This window comes from Silene latifolia, chromosome Y (genome assembly GCF_048544455.1).
Source record: "Silene latifolia isolate original U9 population chromosome Y, ASM4854445v1, whole genome shotgun sequence".
NCBI classification, from domain to species: domain Eukaryota; kingdom Viridiplantae; phylum Streptophyta; class Magnoliopsida; order Caryophyllales; family Caryophyllaceae; genus Silene; species Silene latifolia.
Window position 1 is genome coordinate 201,086,494 of NC_133538.1, and position 13,961 is coordinate 201,100,454.

The 13,961-nt window shown below is 37.6% G+C and overlaps 1 non-coding gene across 1 annotated transcript; it reads right to left on the reverse strand.

Moving 5' to 3' along the window:
- Positions 1–10,350: 10,350 nt before the first annotated feature.
- LOC141636905 (small nucleolar RNA R71) lies at positions 10,351–10,457 on the reverse strand. Its single transcript, XR_012541472.1, has one exon. It is a non-coding gene; the product is annotated as a small nucleolar RNA R71 (small nucleolar RNA).
- Positions 10,458–13,961: the final 3,504 nt, after the last annotated feature.

The following is a 13,961-nucleotide window of genomic DNA, read 5'->3' on the forward strand; positions in this document are numbered from 1 at the left end:
CATATATATGTAAGAGAGAAAGAAAAATAGTCGCTCACCTAGACTACGACCCACATAAACATGCATGCAACTAATATGATAGACAATTCTAGCTACCGTACATACATTCCAACCAAACAAGGTCCTGTCACAGCCGAGGGCTTACAAAAATATGGTAAAGTGAGGCAATGGGTAAGGAAAGGCAAAACATGTTATGGGAATGTGGAGGTATAGGCGACCAAGCTAGTACCTAAACAAAACCATATAACAACATCCATTTCTCACTCAATTATAGAATTAAGCGCATATGCCCTTCATTTGGCACAAAACTCACCAAACCGAATTGAAAATACTCCTCAATAAATGTAAATAAAGCATAGGAGCGAAACCGTCTCATCAAACAACATATTTTCTTTCTTTTTTTTCATCACGGTTTCTTTTTTTTCGTTTTTTTTTTCGATTTCTCTTTCTTTTTTTTTTCTTTTTCTTTTTCACGTTTTTTTTTCTTTTTTTTCATCTTCCTTTTCTTCATTAAATACCAACTCCAAGTCAATGGATACAAGCCAAACTTGGCACAATAAATTATATACCGCAAAACAATCTAAACTAGCTTGATAAGGCAGGCTAAATTTGGATGTAGCTAAGGGTCACGGGCAAATTTGGCTAATATGGAGTTAAATGGGTAAAAATGAAAGAAAGTGGAAATGTAAGCACCTCCATGCATGTGACACCAACCACTAACCCAAATTTATGTTGGCAAAAAGTAATTGAATTTCATATACGTGCAAATTGAGAACATGCTATGCAAGGAGTAACTACGCACAATCCTACATGAAACTGGTCACAAATGATACCAGTTTATACGGCTCTAATTCCTTAGAAATTATAAGTAGTTTGCCAAAATTTTCAGGTCAAGTCTATTTGTTCAGCTAAATTTTAACATAAACTCAAAGGTATGCAAAAAGACAAAGCTAAAAAGATAATTAGTTTAAATGCAGGACTTAAGCAAAAAGACAATTTCAGTGCAATATCATCATATAAATCTACCGTTCCGACTCAACCTATATGCAAAAATAAACGTGAAATTTTTTTTGAATTTTTTCGAATTTTTCAATTTTTATGAGATTTTTGAATTTTTATTAAAAATAAACAACAATGCATACGGAAATTAAACGTGACAACAGAAGTGCAATAAAAACAACATTGCAGGCACAGATATAGATGCATAACCTCCCCAAACCAAACCGTACAATGCCCCCATTGTACCAAATCATGGAAAGGAAATGGAAACTAAAAGAGAAAAAGAGTAAATACGGAAAGCTCACAAGACTGCGCGAATAAGGGACCTCCCCAAACCAGCCAGCAACGTGGGAGGTCGCAAACAGCTATAGGACATCGTCACAGGAAGCCAATCCAACAAAGGGCATCTTAAACAGCTCGATCGAGGAAGAATAATGGTCGATCCAGTGGTTTCTCCTTGGCAGGTACTCGATCGAGTAGAATAAATGCTCGGTCGAGTGATTTCAGCAGAAAAAGTTCTCGATCGAGTACAAAAAGTACTCGATCGAGTCATCCTAAGTGGATTCCTGCAAAGACGCATCAAAACAGCCCGCAAAACTACAAAACAAGCATAACTGATATAGTCTATGGTATGAAAACCAATTATTACAACGCAAAACTGAAATGAAAAGCAATGTTTGAAAAACAACTAAAGATAAAATCTCCGGGTTGCCTTCCGGGTAGCGCTAGTTTCAGTCAGGTCTCAGCTCGACCTTCTTTTCTTAAACAGCTGCTCCAGTCAGCCAGAATCAAAGAAACTCAAAGCTCTTAACAGTAGATCATATAACTGCGCACGTGCTACACAAGAGCATAATTAGCACCAAAGTATAATAGCAACATAGGAAAATAACATGCATGAACGTTTAAGTCTAACGAATTTCGTATGAGAGCTCCTAAATTTGTCAACAAAATAAAGGAGCGCGGGAGAAATTATCAATAATCTAGGGTGCTGATTCAGGTTGACAAATTTCTGACGACAAGTACAGTGAAAAACTATTAAATTAATCATCCAGCTAGGAATGGGTATAACATTAAAATACGAAGCATGAGTCAAATGAGGCAATGTATTATTTAAACAAACAATAATATAATTATCGTCAACTACCTCGGTGTGGTCGCTCTCGATGATGGAATCATTAACAAAGGAAGATATTACCTCTTCCGTGCTAGGAGCAATCACGGACTCAACTGTCTTCTCATCACCCTACTTAGTGGAATCCGTCCCGTAAATCGCAGCCTCAAGCGCATCCAGCTCGGCCTTGAAAAGGGGAGATTCACCGTAACCATTATCTTCAGCAAAATCGTCATCTAAAATGAACCCAAGTGACGTTGCATTGCTCTCCATGGCCAAGATCAAAGGTACTCAAGCCTTCCCTTTAACGATCTTTTACCTAGAATTGTCTAGGTAGGACATGTAGCACCTATCAAAACAACACTAAAGGAAAAGATGAGAACTGCTTCAAGGAATTAATCCCTTGAGGCTAAAGACAGACAAAAATAAACAAGCAAATAAAATAGTTGCCTCCCCGGCAACGGCGCCAAAATTTGATACGGTCATTTCAGTACCAAAAATAAATACCTAGCTACTACTAACGGAAGTCATCGGTAAGTAGGGTCGATCTCCACAGGGAGGCGGTCACTGTCTACTTGTCTATTCGGTCTGTCTACGGTCACAAGATGGGGGCAATGGGGGTTTAATTGATTTCTAAACTACTGAAGATTAAGGGAAACAGAAATAAAGGCAGAAAATGTGATAAAGATAACAGATAAGAGATAATATGTCAGGATTTCAGTTCACCATGGTAGTCAATCGATTCAGTTGCAAATAGCCTAGACAATCTACTGTGAGAAGGATAACGGAAAGGTCCTTCCAGTCCACTTTCTATCCTAGAATTCTACTAACTTAACTTCTGTCCTCATTAGGGTAGTCTACTGTTCATAGCAGGTCTGTTCATTCCAATCTTCTGATCCAGGAACGAAATTAACCAAATTAAAGGGTAACTTAGAAGCGTGCACTCAACTAAGTCAGTATTATAATTAAATTGCCATGGGTACAGATTCTCACAACTAAGCCGTCTAGTCTATTCGCTACATCGTCTTTATTCTACCATAGATCCCCTAATCCCAACATGAATGAATTTAGCTACTCATATTGCTAATGTTGTCAATAATAACAATAATGAAATAACTAATAAATGACATAATGAAATTGTAATAAAAATGCATAAACTAATTAGGGCAGAAATTAATTAGGAAGAACAAAGGAATTAAAGCAAACAAAGTATGAGATAAATATTAAAAGAGAGAAAGATTACAATCACGAGAATTCCGGCGTAAAGAGCGACAAGATCCAAGCGATAAAACCCGAAAACCAAAAGATACAGTGGAAAAGTTTAGGGAAAAGAGAAGAGTAAAGAGTGGCGTCAATAAAAAAGGTGTTTACGACCTAATCGCGACTTCCTTTATACAGGGAAGTCATTATTAACATAAAATAAACCTAACACGGGATAAAAATCACGAGTATATAAGCTAATCACTCGATCGAGTAACTTTATATCACTCGATCGAACAAAACCAAGCTAAAAACTCTCGATCTAGTACTTTAGGTACTCGATCGAGCACTTATTAAATAGGCACTACTCGATCTAGTAGAAAAAGGAGTCGATCAAACACAATTGTACTCGATCGAGTACTTTCCAGCGCACAATTCCTGCTTCGCGCACTGAACTTCAACCGGCTGCCATTTGTTCTTTACTTGGGAAAACAAGGCGATTCTGGTAGCGTTGGAAAGCTAAGAGAACAAAATTTCATCTCCAATTAGAATCACCTGAAAATCCATTATAGAACGCATGATATGACTCTTCAAAGTAGGCACTAGCAATTTGAAGTTCCTCCTTTGCTCGCCTAGCTATCTTACTTTTTTGCGCATCTCAAAATAGCTACATTCCCGCTCCAAATTCACTCTTCCTCCAAATTCATGCTAAACCGATGGTAAAAGGCTCGATTTCACTATTTTCTGGTCCATTCCTGCAAATAGAATAAAACAAACCAAAGTAGCATATTCGGGGCATTTCGTAGCATAAAACTACGATAATAGCATAGAAATACGTGCATAAAATGGCCAAAAGACTATATAAAATGCACGTATCACTATGCATGGTGGAGGAGGCACCGTACTGCCACCTGCAGTCATCTGCACTCTCGTCGGAGTCTTACCGTCAAAGTAATCCTTAACGAAAGAACTCGGAACTAGGCCGGGTACCCTAGCCGCAGCCTAGGCCAGCTGATCAAACACCTAGCCTCAGCTGAATCTACTCTCATGGCCGTCGTAGGCCACATTATCGGCTCCTCTCCGTGAGGCAAGCCATAGATCATGTCGTAGTCCTCAAAATTAACCCCGACATCTTCAAAGGGCATATGGAAAGTTGATGTTGTATCCTAGAAGCGATCCAGGAAGGCTCAAATCAGGCACATGTTGGCCCGAATCTTCTTCTGCTTGATCTCATACCAGCCCTTGTCCAAAGCTCTGAATGCCCCACGATCGATGATCACTTTCTCCTCCTCCTTCTCAAAGGCCTCCATCATGGTCGTGTACCCAGAAAATGACCTCATGTTCCCGGCGTCATGCATTTTTGAAGGTTTATTAGTTTCTAAGCTTAGTAGAGCAGGTGAAGTATAAAGAAAAGACTCAATACAATGGAAGATCGAAAGCTCACTGATAAGACTCTTAATTGCGCACATTTAGTCCCCTAATTGAACTCATTTTACATACTATTATAACATTTCCTAGTCATTCTATCCGTCATATCCTTTCTATTTTGCTTTCCTAGCGCACTTTGTGTGTCTTATAGGAAAGGAGATAATAAGGTGGAATTCCCGTCCCCCATGCATATTTGGAAGTTTGTTGACAATCCTAGATGGACTAGTATGAAGAGGAAGCAAGAACGACGACCAACGAAGTAGGAATAAAGAGTATACATAGATCGTAGGCTTTTAAGCAATAGGATGGAACACTGTGCCAAGATCCGTGCGTCCTAAGCACTAGACGAGCGGATTACCATGTCCTGATCCGAGCGGCCCGAAGACGAGACGAGCAGATCATGGAGCTTTGATCCGAGCGGCTTCCTTATGATCCGAGCGGATCTCCAGACAGACTAGCCATGCTTCAAGCCGATCCGAGCGGATTGTGGTGGGAGTAGCAACGTGATCTACGCATTTCCCTCGGGACTTGCAATTCCCTACTTAAAACTTAGCATTGTTATTTACTAACCCACCCTTGCTTAACCTAATGATCTACTACTATATATACTCCATTTTTAATAATCAAGAGATGAAGTTTCCATAGTGGAGAGTCTTCTTAGATTAGATTAGGAGTAGATTATAATAGATTAATCTCAATCATTCCACATTAATCTTTCCTTAATTATTGTTATAGCTTTGTTATTGGGTAATTGAAGATTATTGGGTTATTATTGGAGAATTGATAACTCTTCATCAATCAATCAAGTTTTCTTCTATTATTCTTTCCTTTCCAATTGTTCATCTTAAGTTGGGTATAATTCCTTTACTCTTTACTCTTTATTACTTGTTTCCTCACTCTGTTATCATGTTTATACTTGTTGTGATGATTGACACCATTGATAACATGTTTCCCATGATAATAAGTGAGTAGTTACTTAACTAGGATTAGTGGGGGATTAGGGGAGTTAATCATGCTTGATGAGTTCATATGAATGCTTGCTTATTGTTCTTCAACTTATGCACATATCATGTTTTATGAAAGGCTAGACTATGAAATCTTGCATTTTTTTTACCCATCTCTTATCTATTCAACAAGGCTTGTAAGATATAAACCAACTCAAGCCTTGTTAGACCTTGCATAGAGTTGAATAGGGATAACTTAAGTCGACTTGTAGGTGTTGTAAAGTCTTAATCAACTCGGCTCCGAGACGTAAGTTTCCCTAGGATTTGGTTTATCATGTATGTAGTTTATTAGGAAGAATTAAATTGACTTGTAGGTGTTGTACAGTCACAAATGACTCGGCTTCGGGACCTAAATCTTCTTATGAATTACTTGATATGAACTAACTTAAAATCCAACAATAATAAATTGCTTGCATCTTTAAAACTCATTTATGCTTCCTTACCATGATTCCCCTATGATCTCATGACATCCTAGTATCTTTATTAACTAGATTTCAAGCCCGGGCGTTGCCCGGGTTATATCAGAACAGTGGTTTGAATTTATTAATCACAAAGTTATCCTTAAAGAAGCTTCTTTTTTTAGGAATGAATGTGCGTTTTGGTCACCTTGTGTGATTTATAATTAAATATCAGTAGTATGTTAATTGCTCTTTTATATTAAACCTATTTTGCAATAATTATATTATGTTTGATGGTAGACATTCAAAAAATGATTCAAAGTTGATCCAAAATGCTAAGTTTTTAACTTCATAATTTTCCAAGTTGATACAAAATTGTCCCGGTCTTAATTGAGTTTATAATTTACTCGTCCTGAAAACTTCGTGTTTTGAAATATATCTAATATATACAATTATTTAGTGAATTATCAAGTAATTTCATCATATATGTATATTTAGATTTTTAGTGATTTTCATATATATATATATATATATATATATATATATATATATATATATATATATATATATATATATATATAGTATATGGTTTAGAAGTGGCAATACTTTTTTCTGTTTTTCTAAGATCATCACTCAACTAAACTTCTTTTAACAAAGGTTGATTACTAATGGGTCATCTCCGATAATTACGTGTCAGATTCGTGGCAAGTACAACCTATTGTGAATGCAAGTTGTAGCACTAATTTTACACCCGTTCAGAAAATAAGCAATAGTTATGCCGTTATACGGAGTATGTACAAACACAAATTAGAAGTCAAGAGTTATTTAAACTCCTAATTCATCCGTGAATATAAATAAGACTGATATTACTTTGTGTATATTATTCACTTTTTCTGTATTATGGTATCTATTAGAGAGTATAGATATATTGAGATATTAGGAAAGATATTATTATAGATATAGTTTGGGAAAAATATAATTCTTCTTTAATTAATAGCAATCCATAAATATTCCTAAACTATTTTATAAGATATTATTATGATACCCATAATAATATCTTTCCTAATATCTCAATATATCTATATTCTCTAATAGTATCTTTACTAGTATTGGTGTCCGGCTTCGCCCGGGCTACCTCTACTTACCATTAATTTTTTTTCATTAAATAAAACTACTTAAAGTTGCATAACCCATAAATTTATCATTAATATATTTTTTATAACATATCCTTAAATTACGATGAAATAAATTTTGAGACAAATTTACTATTCCCGCTATTAATATTTTACTCTTATTAATGAAAAAATAGTAATAACATTTCACTACTTGCCCGTAATCATTATTACTTTCACTACTCCCGCAGTAATTATTGTTATTGTCACTACTGACGCATTAATATTTATAATTTCACTACTCCCGTCGTAATTATTGTTACATTCACTATTATCGCATTAATATTGATTATTTCACTACTCCCGTTGTTGTTTCTACCACTCTCACTAATCTCGTTGATAATATTGTTACTTTTACTATTCAAATGAGTGATTAATATAAAATAACTATATCCAATGTTACTAATATTCTTTTCTTTACTGACGAAATTACTTTTACTACTTAGCCATGCAATTTTAAGAGGATTATATATTTATATAAATATATTTCATATATGCATTAAATCAAATCGAAAGAATTATGCAATATTATACATTATGGAATCTAACTTGAATTATTTATAACCTATGATGTGACCATAATTAGCGCATATTTAGCCTCCGAATTAGCCTTGTTCTCATACTTTTTAGTGCATATTTGGGTCATTTATTGTCCTTAGTTCTTTGTTTTGCATATTCTTTGAGATTTTGATCCCTTGGTAGGAAAGGAGTGCAAATCTTGCATTTTCATGGCAAAACGAGTCTAAATTGATTGAATTCAATGACCAAGCATCAAGGAGAGACAAGATTAGAAGGCCTTTGTACATATTATAGTAGTTGGGCAAAGACGAGAAAGGAACCTTGCATCCCCAAGGAAATCCCCAAGGATTTTATGAAGAAAAGGGAAGAAAAGAAGAAGGAACAAAGCTGAGCAGCAATCCGTGCGGATTGCCTTGAATCCGCCCGTCCCCAGCACGAGAATCCGTGCGTCTTCTGCCAAAGACGCCCGGGCAGCAGCCACCAGAATCCGGCCGTCTTCTCCCAAAGACGCCAGTCTTCCCCTGCTACAATCCGCCCGTCCCGACACCAATACGCCCGGATTCCAGTCCAGCACAAATTCGTCTCTTCAAGCATCCGTGAAAGAAGCCCCTCATTCGAAAAATACCGGCTTCTCCCTGCTCAATCTAAAAAGTGTAATTACTAGTTTAGCCCTTAGTTAACCCTAATGCATCCATCTAATTTCCACTATAAATACCCCATTAGTCTAATTAGAAGAGCATGTTCTTCTTATCAATTATTAGAGTAGTTAGTATCAATCAAATCTCTCTTTAGTATTGTAATCAACAATTAATCAAGTTTTAATACAAGTTTTATTTCCTTAATCTCTCTTTTGTTAATCCTTTATTTTGGGTAATTGAAGATTATTTGGGTTATTATTGGGAGATTGACGACCTCTCAATCAAGCATCAAGTACTTCTTTTATTCTTTGCTTTATTATTGGAATCATTAGTACGTATAATTCTCTTAATCCCTTTTTAATTATTGTTAATTACTTTCATTTGTTCATCATGTTTCATTTTGTTGGTATGATTGACAACCTTGCTAGCATGATTAACATGATAATGAGTGAGTAGTGACCTAGCTAGGGTTAATGGGTAATTAGGGGAAATCAACATGGGGAATGATTGATGCTTTAATTAATATGCTTTCATGGTTTATTTGCTTGCTTGTTTTGATCTCAACTCATGCACATGTTATGTTTGATGAAATGTGAGCCTATGAATCCTTGCATTTTTTACCCATCACCTATCTTTTCAATGAGACTTGTAAGACATAAACCAACTCGAGTCTCATTAGACCATGCATGTTGTTGAGTAGGAAAGACTAAGTCGACTTATAGGTGTTGTACAATCTAATCGATTCGGCTCCGGGACCCACACTTTCCTAGGATTGTAAGATATAACCCAACTCAATCCATCACAACAATAATGGCTTGCTTATAATTTGAGAACATGTTTGTATGATCAATTCCCATGATTCCCCTATGACCCCATGATACCCTAGTGCTTTTTATCAATTGTTTACAACCCTTTTAATTCATCTTGCTTATTTACTTTCATTGCTATTTAGTTAGTTACCTTCTACATCAACCCAAATTGTGACACCCCTAAGACACCACTTGTTTCAATAGAAATCTCATCTCAATTCCCGTCCCTTGGGATCCGACCTTTACTTGCCTCTTTACTAATTGTAGAGTTGTTTGTGAAGCTATAAATTGTGTTTTGATTCAGACGTGACCCAACGATAACATCTATTCAATTGTGAACATGAAACGGACCGATCAAAAATGGCGCCGTTGCCGGGGACGGTGTTATCTTGATTTAGATTTTCTTATATTGTTATTAGTTGTGTCTTTCTTTGCCTTGGGGAAGTAAAACTCATCAAGGTTTGTTCTAATTGTTTTCGAGTTGTTTGATATTTTGCATGTCTAGAAGGTCACAAGGTGATTTGTTACCTTTTGATCGTGAAATTGAAAGAACTTTAACAAACAATAGAAGATTTGCTAGGACGAATTTGAGAGGTATTAGTGAGGTTGTGGATATTCAACCAACTATTGAGTTCATCAACCCTTTTGCAAGAGAAGGTGAGGAGAACCCAACACAAAATACCACATAAAATCAACCCACAATGCCTAAGTTTTCATCACATTCCGTACCCACCGAGGAGAACCTACCCAATGGTACTCCCACACCACAACATTTGACCGGAAATTTTATTGCCAAAACCGCCTTTATCCATTTAGTCGAAAGGAGCCAATTTGGGGGATGCCTAGTGAAGACCCTCATTCTCATATGGAAACCTTTTGTGACTATTGTGATGCGATTTCTCAAACCGGTGTAACTCAAGACTAAATTCGATGGGTCTTATTTCCTTTTTCTCTAATTGGCACCGTGAAACAATGGTTGAAGGGCCTTGATAAGGCCACTCTCGGAATTGATTCTTGGAAGAAGTTGGCTCTAGCTTTCTACAAAAAGTTCTACCCACCGGAAAAGACTAACATGCTAAGAGCTCAAATTACGGGTTTTAAGCAAAGGGATGAAGAATCTTTGTATGAAGCTTGGGAGCGGTTCAAGGGAATTTGTCGCTCATGTCCTCACCATGGACTTAGCGAGTGGTTCTTGGTACAACAATTTTGGAACGGTCTATATGATGATTCAAGGAACATTCTCAACATGGGATCAAATGGAATGTTCACCGAAGTTGATGACAATCAAACATGGAACAAAATTGAGGAAATGGCGGTCCATAACTCACAATATAGTAGACCTCGCAAGGCTACTAGAGGAGGAAGGCATGAAGTGGACTCCGTTACTCAATTGGGTGCTCAACTTAGTGATCACATTGGCACAATCAATTTGAAGTTTGAACAAGCTATGGCTAGACTTGAAGAAGCCTCAAAATCACCAAAGCATCATGTTAATGCCATGACGGCATCCTCATCCTCATCAATCCTAAGTGGGATATGTGAGAATTGTGGAACTTTGGGACATGACCAAAGTGAATGTAGGGGAACAAATGAACAAGTGAATGCTTTCCAAGCATACAAGAGTGGTACCCCTTATTCCAACTATTACAATGAAAACACCGAATTCCATCCAAATCTATCATACAAAAGCCAAAATGTTCAAAACCCTCAAACAACATACACCCCACTTCCCATGAGAAACCAAAATTAAAGACCCTTTTACAACCAAAACCAAGGTTACCAAAATCAAAATCCATACAATCACCAAAATGACCAAGGTTTTGATGTTCAAAAAGCGGTCCTCCAAATGCAAAAGAATCAACAAGAATTTTTCACTCAAATGCAAAAAGATAGTCAAGCAAAGAAAACCACCATCAACAACATTCTAGCTCACACCAAAATGTTGGAAACCCAATTGACTCAACTAGCATCTTCAAGCTCACAAAGATAAAATGGGCAATTACCACCTCAAAGTAATCCCCCAAGACATGAAACGGTTAATCCCATTCACTTGAGAAGTGGTACAAGGTATGAAGCACCGAAGAAGCAAGTTGAGGATGAAGTTGTGGAAGCTAGTGATAAGGAAGAAATTGTGCAAAACTCCAAAGATGGAGAATCATCAAAAGAAGAAATTTCAAAGAAAAATGAAGACAAGGTCAAGGAGAAGGAGCCCATTGTGATTAGACTTCCTTTTCGAAGTCGTCAAGCAAAGCCCAAATTTGATGACCAACTTGGAAAGTTTATGGAAATTGTGAAGAATTTGGAAGTCTCAATTCCTTTCACGGAATTAATCAATCATGTGCCGGCCTATGCGAAATACATGAAAGACATCCTCACAAAGAAGAAGTCGATCCAGAAGCTTGAGACTATCGCCTTCACTAAGGTGAGTAGTGCAATACTTCAAGGGAGTTCACCTCCAAAACTAAAGGATCCGGGAAGCTTCTCAATACCGTGTACCATTGGCGACACCACGATCAACAAAGCCTTATGTGATCTAGGGGCCAGTGTGAGTGTTATGCCATACTCGGTGAGTAAAAGGTTGGGGATGGGAGAGCTTAAATGCACCAATATCAAACTCCAAATGGCCGATAGATCGACGAAGACACCATTAGGGATATGGGAAGATGTCCCCGCATTTAATTGGGAAGTTTTTCATCCGGTGGACTTTGTCATTGTTGATATGGAGGAAGATTCCAACATTCCAATCATTCTAGGAAGACCCTTCTTACACACCGCGGGTGAGGTGATTGATGTGAAACATGGTGAGCTCACTCTAGAAGTGGGAGATGAGAGTATAACTTTTAATCTTGACAAGACTATGAGAGCTCCCCGTTTACATGAACCGTGTTTTATGATCGATCATTATAGTCAGAAGAATGAAAGGAAGAAGTCGGAACTCCAATGGAAGAAGAAAATTGAAGATGCTCCATCCAAAGAGCAAGTGAATTGTGACAAAGAGAGCTTGCAAAGCTCATCAAAGTCAAGCAATGAAGAAGATGGCCTTATTGGCCAAGAAAAGGAAATGGGAAAGTTGTCTCCATCAAATCAAGAGATTTTCAATGATCAACTTAATGAAGTTTGTGGTCTTTGGGACGACGAATTTGAAGGGATTTTTAATCCCTACATTGGTAATGTCATCGATCAAGACCGACAACAACGGCCAAGGTCTATTGAAGACCTTTATCATGATAATGAACAAGCGTTTGATTACTTTTTCAAGGTGTTGAGCAACATCAACAACACCTTGAACATGCCCCCTTGACATCTCATCAAGAATGAGAGTTTGGTGGAGTCCTCCCTAAACCACCATTTGTAAATATTTCTAACTCCCTAACTTGCATTTCAATTCTTATATTGCATTTTTGTTATTTTTGGATCTTTATACTTTGATCAAGATAATTATCATGTTTGAGAGAAGTGGGGGAGGGACTAATAAATTCAATTAATGTGTAGTGCTTTAGCCAAGTGTGGGGATGGCAATTGCCTAGGCTATCCATGCCTTAGTAGTGCCCCCACAACGAAGAACACAAGATATGAAGAAGAATGGAAAAATCACAAGGGATATGCAAAGTACACGGATGGAACTGAATCCGGGTACAAAGGGGTCGAATCCGAGCGGGTTCAGGAGAATCCGCCCGTCTTCAGGCAATCCGGGCATATTGGGTAGAAGACGCACGTCCAACATGAGCTGAATTTTTGAAATTTCTGACTGTCAACGAATTCGGGCGTCCTGCATTCAAATCCGCCCGTCTTCAAAAATCCGCCCGTCCTGAAAGGAAGACGCCCGTCTTCTAAGCTGAGGAAAACAAGAAAAATCCCTGTAAAGTAAACCGCCCATCTTTTGTAGAAGACGCCCGTCCCGTGTTTGCAAATCCGAGCGTCTTCACTGAAAGACGCCCGTCTTTAGGCGAGTTTTTCCCAACCCAGAACACGCCAAATCCGGGCGTCCCGAGCAGAAACCGCCCGTTCTGCCCCTGCATTTCAAATTTTTTGGGTTTTATAAACCCCCTCACACATTCATTTCTTCATTTCTTCATTCATAACACTACTCATAACTCCAAAACCCTCAATCTCTCCATCACAAAAACAAGATTCCTCAACAACATTCACCAAAATCAAATCAAAACATCCTTTTAACAACAAATCAATCACTCCTCTTTCAACAAAAATCAAAACCAAGCACAAAATCTTCAACCTTTGAGTCGATTTTTGAATTCATAAAGGCAAAGCCTTTCATCTTTAAATCGATTTGGGTGCACTAGAAATTGAAGATTTTTCACTCTTTTCTTGGTTTATTCATCAATGGCAAGGACTAAGGGAGCAACAAAAGCAACAAAGGCAAAGGCACCAAAGGCAAAGGCACTCTCATCAAGACAAAAGAGTCTTCAAGCAAAGAAAGCATTGGCTATGGTGGTAGCTAGCCCAAACTTGGAAATTCAACAACAACAACCTCCCATGGAAGCAACAACATCCTCTACTCCGGAAATTGCTCAACTTTCGAACTATCCGGAGGTAATTTTCATTTCCAAATCCCATAGGGACACTTTTGCCAAGTTTGCTAGGAAATCAATTCTATCCACCAAGTTTATTTGTGAAGATACCTTAGATAAGTTGGGTGTCCTTGAGCAAACTAGAGCCTTCTTT